Genomic DNA, 8,325 nt, shown 5'->3' with positions numbered 1-8,325 from the left:
AGCCAAACAATTATAGCTACTATTAAGAATCAACTTCTATGACCCAAGCACTCTTTATTTATTATCTCTAATTCTTATAACAACACCACAACTAGAAATTATTTCCAATTTATATACAATAAAATTGAGGTTCAAGAAGGATAAATAATTTCTTAAGGTCACAGAGACAATAAGCGAACAAGTATAATAACCCATGTTTATCCAAATCCAACGCTGGGTTTTATCCTCTATGTTATGTCACATCCACTTTGGCATTACCTAGGGTCTTAGCCCAAGCTTTGCAATGCACAAATAGAGTACTAAAAATGGCTAACATCAGGAAAAAGGCAGAGATGTTCCCTTTCAGCACTGCTTTTCAACATTGTATTTGAAGTCCTAGCTAATGCAACGACAAGAAAATAAAATAAAAGCTATACAGATTAAGAGGGGAGAAATAAACTGCCTTTGTTCACAAATGACAGATTCATCTGTATAGAAAATCTGAAAGAATCCATCAAAAAACTCATGGAACTAAGTGATCATAGCAAGGTTGCAAGATGAAGTTAACATATAAAAGTCAATCTCTTTGTTATATACCAGCAATGAACAAGTAGAATTCGAAACTAAAAATACAATATCATTCACATGAGCACCCCAAAAGTGAAATTGTTGGGAATAAATTTAAGAAAATATGTACAACATCTATATGAGGAAAACTACAAAACTCTGATGAAAGATATCAGAAAAGAACTAAATATATGACAAGATTCCATGTTCATGGAAAGGAAGATTCAATATTATCAAGATGTCAGTTCTTCCCAATTTGATCTGTAAATTCAACACAATCCCAGTCAAAATCCTAGGAAGTTATTTTGTTGATATTGACAAACTGATTCTAAAGTTTATATAGACAAGCAAAAGACCAGAAGAGCCTACACAATATGGAAGGAGAAGAGCAAAGTCAGAGGACTGACACTATCTGACTTCAAGACTTAGTATAAAGCTCCAGTAATCAAGCCAGTGGGATGTTGGTGAAAGGACAGACAAATAGCTCAGTGGAACAGAATACAACCCCCAGAAATAGACAAACATAAATGTAATCAATTGATCTTTAACAAAGAAGCAAAGGCAATACAACAGAGGAAGAAAGTCTTTTTAACAAATGGTGATGGAACAACTGAACATCCACATGCAAAAAAATGAAGCTAGACACAGACTTTATCCCTTTCACAAACATTACCTCAAAATAGATCATAGACCTAAGCGTACAAAGCAAAACCATAAGACTCCTAGAAGACAACACAGAAGAAAACCTAGACGATCTTGAGTATGGTAATGACCTTTTAGATACAACACCAAAGGTACAATATATGAAAGAAATAAATCATAAGTTGGATTTCTTTAAAATTAAAAAGTTCTGCTCTTTGAAAGAGTGTCAAGAGAATGAGAAGACGAGACACAGAGTGGGAGAGAATATTTGCAAAAAACACATCTGATAAAAGACTATTATTCATAATATACAAAAACTCTTAAAACTCGACAATAAGAAAATGAACAACCTGGAGCAGGCCCTGTGGTGCAGTGGTTAAATTTGGCATGCTCTACTTTGGTGGTCTGGGTTCTTGGGTTTGGATCCCAGGCATGGACCTATACCACTCATCAGCCACACTGTGCTGGCAACCCACATACAAAACAGAAGAAGGTTGGCATGGATGTTAGCTCAGGGCCAATCTTCCTCAGTGAAAAAAAAAAAAAATAGAAAATGAACAATTTGATTAAAAAATGGGCAAAAGATCTTAACAGATACCTCACCAAAGAAGATACACAGATGGCAAGTAAGCATATGATAAAATGTTCAATATCATATTAATATCATGTTAATCATATAGTGATTAATTCATTAATCATTAATGAATTGAAAATTAAAAGAACAATGAGATACTACTATACACTTATTAGAATGGCTGAAATCCAAAACGCTGACATCGCCAAATGCTGTCAAAGATGTTGAGCAACAGGAACTTTCATCATCAATGGTAGGAATGCAAAATGGTACAGCGACTTTGAAAGGCAGCTTGACAATTTCTTACAAAACTAAATATCCTCTTACCATATGATACAGCAATGTACTCCTTAGTATTTACTCAAATGGAATTCAAAACCTATGTTCCCACAAAAATTGCACATTCTATAGAATTGCAAATTCTATAAACAGATGTTTATAGAAGCTTTATTCATAATTGCCAAAACTTGGAAGCAACCAAGATGTCCTTTAGTAGGTGAATGGATAAATAAACTGTGGAACATCCAAACAATGAAATATTAATCAATGCTAAAAAAAATGAGTTATCAAACCATGAAAAGACATGGAGGAAACTTGAATGCGTATTACTAAGTGAAATTTAAGCCAATTTGAAAAGACTACATAGTGTATGATTCCAACTATATGACATTCTGGAAAAGACAAAACTGTAGTGACAGTAAAAACATTAATGGTTGCCAGGGATCAGGAGGAGCTAGGGATGAATAAGAGCACAGAAGATTTTCAGGGCAGGGGAACTATTCTATCACGGTGGCATATTCTGTACATGTCACTACACATTTGTCAAAACCCATAGAATATTCAACACCAAGAGTGAGCCCTAATGTAAGCTACAGACTTTGGGGAATAATGATGTGCTAATGCAGGTCATCATTCATAACAAATGTACCACTCTGGTGGGGGATGTGGATAGTGGGGAGGGTTGTACATATTGGGGGACAAGAAGTATTTGGGAACTCTCTGTACTTTTGGCTCAACTTTGCTCCAAACCTAAAACTGCTCTAAAAATAAACTTTATTAATTAAAAAAAAATGGTAACCCACAAACTTCCTCTGTGGTTTGGCCGCAAGTGGCTCTCTTTTCACATGCTACCTGAGCATCAGAGTTTTCTGTAATTGCTAAGCGTAAGGCTAGATTTACAGTCAGGATGAGTCACCCTCATTTATACAAATTCCACCTAAAGACTGGTTTTTCTCTGCTTGCCCCCTGCTGTGAGCCTTCCTTTCTTCTCACATCTCATCATTGGGAAAATGTGATTTTTGCACAGGCAATAGAAGTCACAGGTTTGTTATTCTTGCAGGCTACATCTAAATTAACAGAAATGGAGAGCTATTAAAACGGAATGTACATTAGTACTAATGACATACTCAGAATAAAAGATACCAGAATTATTTTCTTAGGTGATGAAAATGACAAATTTCTGCTCTTTAAAATTATAACATGAGAGAGAAAGTTTTAGGCTCCTGTAAAACGTTATTTTCATGTAAAATGTATTGTTTTTACCTATTAATCTCTGACTTTTCCAAAGTACTTAAGACTACGGGCTAGCCTACATCTATGAGCATGGCAGTGACACTATTTTGCTAGAGTCGTTAATAATGGTTCTAAAATAAACCCATCAGCTCTGTCTCCACAGTGCATGTAATGCAGCAGAGCTAAAGCATGCCTCTGTTCACGTTTATTCAAATGTCAGCAGAATAGAAATGGATTGAGGTTTCCATAGAAACCAGTCGTGGTTTCAGGTGTTTCTCAGGCCATTCTGTTCCATGAACTGTTTGGAGAAAGAAGGTATCCATTATGGCTTTTCATTAAAGGTATTTTCCCTCCTCGTTAGAAGCTGGCCCGTGAAGTTACCACATTCGCCTTTGTTTTACCACATTCTTGGCAGCCTCTGCTGCAGCCTTTCCCCTCCAGCTGAGAAACTGGAGTGATCTACTTCTAAGGTCTGATAAATCCTGCCCATTAGCGGTGGCTGTTCGGACAGCATTTCTTCTGTTTTGGTCAGAAAGGAAATTTAAACTAGTACCTAGAAATTCATGTAACACATTTTCTCCTTCAGGATTTATATAGTCCCTGTGAAGTGTTGCCAGTACAAGAGGTGAAAGACAGCAGCAATGACTCTATGAACTCAATCAACAGCAAGAATAACAAACGGGGGTGAGGGAGAAGATTTCACGGCGTTAGGAAAATTTTCAGTGTAAAATCCTAGGCCGGAGCTAATCAGATCTCTCAATGCAGACACTAGCTAATTAATTGCCTAGAAGAATAAGATCCCTTCTCATAGTTTATGGAGAAAAATTAAAAAGGAATAAACAATTCCTCAACTCAAAGGGAATACAATGACTCAACTGCATTACCCAGTGTCAAGCTTTCTTATAAGTTATATTAGAACATAGCTTATAGTGGACTACAAAAGGTATGATTAATGAAATGCTAATACAAAATAAAAAGAAAGAAGAAGCAACCGCAAGATATGCCTTGGAATAAGTGAGGGCAGCCTGGCGTAGCTGGAAAAGCATGCGTGGACTCTGAAGCTTGACAGCTCAATGTAAACCTCACCGTGACCACCTACTACTTAGGATCTTGAATAAATTCCTTAATCACTATACAAGTCAGTTTCCTCTTCTGAAAGGTGAGGATGATACTTCCTACTTTGCAGGGTTGTTATAAGGATTAGAGGTAACGGACAAGATTCCTTATCGGTGTGTTCATAATCTGAACCCTGCAGTCCTGAGGTTGTGCAGGGAGGTAAAATCCCTCACATCACAAAAACAGTCACTAAAGAACTAATCTCTTATAAAATTAATAGCCATTCAATCATTTTTCCTAGTTTAACACTAACGTCTTTCTCAGCTTGTGTTTCAAATTATTTGACAATCTTTAGTTGATTATTTGAAGCTACAGTATCTCATCCAATTATAGTGATCATTGCTAATGAGTTAATGATGCATATCTTGAGAAGATGCAGAATTTCATGAAGTATATAAAAGTGATGACAAAGAACTGGAGAGGCTGCACAGCATACGCCAGTGTAGACTCCATGGATTCAAATACTGGATTCACCAGTTACTAGATTGTATAACCTTGAGCAAGCACCTCAACTTTTCTATGCCTCAGTTTCCCTATCTATAAAATGGAAATGATAATGCTATATACTACAAGGGTGTCTTATGAGGATTAAATAAAGGTAATATTTGCAAAGTGCTTAGCACAATGCGTGGTAAATCATACTAACCACTTGAGAGTTTACTAAGTAAAAATAAAAACAAACAAAATAACTCCATAACAAAGCCGTTTTAAAATGAAGTAGAATGCTTAAAAACTGAAGAAAAATCAGACGGTTCTTGACAGGATAGAAACAACAATAAATAAGGTATTGAATATCATAGAGGTTGGGAAGCATTTGTGAAAATGGATGAAGTCCTGGATTTTTATCATACACAAAAAATGACCACATTTGTTACCGGGCTACTAAAATCAAAGATGAGCTTCTGGTAGTTGGCTTTCCAGATGACACTCACTGAGCCCCACCTTCCACACTATACCAGGCTTGGTCTGTGTAACCAAGAGTAGAAGAGATGGCATGCTACTTTCAAGACTAGGTTCCATCTTAGTCATTCCCTTGCCAATTCTCTCAGTCTCTCTAAGCACTCACTTTGGAGAAACACAGTTGGCATGCCACAAGCTACCCTCTGGAGAGTTCAGGTGGTAAGAATCTGAGGCTTTTGTCCAAAAGCCTGGGAAGAATTAAGGACTCCTGCCAACCACCATGTGAGCTTGAAATCAAATCCTCCAACCGCGTAAAACCTTCAGATGCCTACAGCCACTTTTGACGGCCTGTCTGCAACCTCATGAGAGAGCCTGAGCCAGAACAACCAGGCGAAGCCGTGGCCAGGCAGCTCCCCACAGGACCTGTGTGAGATCAGAAATGTTCGTACTGGTAAGCTGCTAAACTGGGGGGTTATTGGTATGCAGCTATAGATAACTAATACAGGAGTGAAGGAAACCCTATCTACCATTTCTCAAATTTAATGAAAACAATTACACCTCCCATATAGATGCAATTTATAGTGTTTATTCTAAAAATTAGCAGATACTTCTAACCTTCATTTTTCAAGATAATAGCCTTTCAAGCCACTTTTTTTTTTTTTTTACTATTTAATAGATCATTTTGATTCCCTTTTAACTAACCTACAAGGATATAAACAATCTGTGTGCTTCTTATTTCTTCCATCTTCTACTTTCCCCCTCTTTCTCTCTACTCCATCCACACAGACTTCTTTTAAGTTTCTAGCACAGGCCAGGCATTCTTCTACCTCAAGGCTTCCGCACTGACTATTCCTTCTCTCTTAGTTTCTTTTCCCCAAAACATCTGAAGATCTCACTCCTCCCTCCTTCAATCTTTGTTCAAATGCCTCCTCCTCAGGAACATCTCCCCCAAACACCTTACTTAAAATTGCAACCCCCAGCCCTGGCACTCCCGACTCTCCTGAGCCCATTTTATCGTTCCATAGCACTCACTAATTGCCCTGTAGCTCTCCCCACTGGACATGGGCTCTGTGAGGGCAGGGATTTTTGTCTCTTTACTCACTTCTGTGCTAATGTATCCTCATTACCTAGAACAATGCCTGGCACTTAATAGGCGCTCAAAAAGCTTTCGCTGATGTGGGCTTAGGAAGTAAATTTAGTTCAAATGGCTCTTTTACTGCACCAGTTATCCTGGGGTAAGGATGGCTGCGTGTATTTAAATTTTCTGACTCAGTAAGTTGTCAATAAACAGTAGTTAGGATCTAAAAGCAAACCTGCATTTAAAAATAAAATGTGTTGGCTTGAGAGACTTACAAGACGACGCTGGATGAAGAGAAACTGTCCAGGTTGAGGTGAACATTGATCTGTGAACTTAGTACCTAAATTAAATCTTTATCCTCACACATTCTAAGAGCAATATATCTCATCACACATGCATTTACAAAGTCTTCCATATCTTTCCTCATAATATTCAGAATAGAGGTACTTATTTTTATTACCAATTTTGCATCAGAGAATAGTATGACTCACTTTAGGTAAAAACTAAAGATATAAATCAGATGGTGGTTCTAAAAAGGCTAAGAGGGCTATGGCAACAATTTTGAATGCTTATGGAAGCCTTGGTAAGAAAAGATTATAGGAGCTGTCCCTTAGCCAACTAGTTAAGTTCTCATGCTCTGCTTTGGTGGCCTGGGGTTTGCCAAAGTGGATCCTGGGTGCGGACATGGCACCACTCATCAAGCCATGCTGAGGTGGCATCCCTCATGGAAGAACTAGAAAGACTTAACTAGGATATACAACTATGTACTGGGGCTTTGGGGAGAAAAAGAAAAAAAGAGGAAGATTGGCAACAGATGTCAGCTGTTAGCTCAGGCCCAATCTTCCTCACCAAAAAGCTTAAAAAGAAACGGTTACAACAAAAGGCCCAGTAGAGATTCCTTCATGGATGTGTGGCCTGTGCAGTCGAAGAGGAGCCCGTGCTTAGAAGCGCTCATCGCTTGGTTTAATGCTCTGCTGCTGCCGTCTTGAAATTCTGAACAATTTATGAATAAGAGGCCTCCATTTTCATTCCACACTGGATGCAGCAGATTACACAGCTGGTCCTGAGGCCCAGAGAAGACAACATCACTCAGCTACTACTTTCGGTCCAAGGACACAAACAGAGGAGGAATGCCCATAAAAGCATGCAGAATTTTCTGAGGTGGATACCCCAGACCTCTTCTCATTTTTCCCTTGCATGAGGAGAACTGGAGAAACAGTGGCGGTGGCATACTGCTTGCTACTCAAAGCGTGTCCTGTGCCACCAGCAGCAACAGCAACCCCCGGGAGCTTGTTAGAAAAGCAGAATCAGGACCCACTCCAGACCTACTGGACTAGAATTGGCATTTCCTGTGCACTTTAAATTTGAGAAACAAAGCTGAGCTGATTCAAGAGTCATCCAGCACTGCTGTGATGACAGACATCTGAAAGGGACTTGCTCCCCTTCCCCCAGAAAATCCTTCCCCTGAGATGCTGCCAGGTTGGGATGTTAACTCATGTGAATATGACTTTGTTCCTTCTGCAATCTTCTCTAATATTGGGTTACCATGAAGTGAAATGCTTTGAAAAAATAACAAGGAGAAGAAAGCATGAAGAATGGTTATTATGAACTAGGCTGTGCAGGTGGAAAGCAGTGTAAAAATAATAATATAACGGGAAAAGCTATCTTAAAAATTAAAATCAATAGCTAACATGGAGCACTTAAAATGTGCCAGGCATCTTACAAAATGTTTTACGAGGATGGTTTTATTTAAATTTCATGAAAACTTAAGTAGGTGCTATGCCTATCTTCCTTTGCAAGTGGAAAAACAGGCTTCGAGAGTGTTGAAATGGCCATAATATATCAAGAAATTGTGTATTATTTTCACAACTGTAAATTTTCGTTACGTATTTATAAACTTCTGCTGAATGAATGAATGAAATGTTTGTGTGTCAACTCGCAGCATTATTTCAGAATT

The sequence above is a fragment of the Equus asinus genome, chromosome 3 (assembly GCF_041296235.1).
Source record: "Equus asinus isolate D_3611 breed Donkey chromosome 3, EquAss-T2T_v2, whole genome shotgun sequence".
NCBI classification, from domain to species: Eukaryota; Metazoa; Chordata; class Mammalia; order Perissodactyla; family Equidae; genus Equus; species Equus asinus.
The sequence above is the reverse complement of the archived record's forward strand: the minus strand, read 5'-3'. Positions refer to the sequence as shown.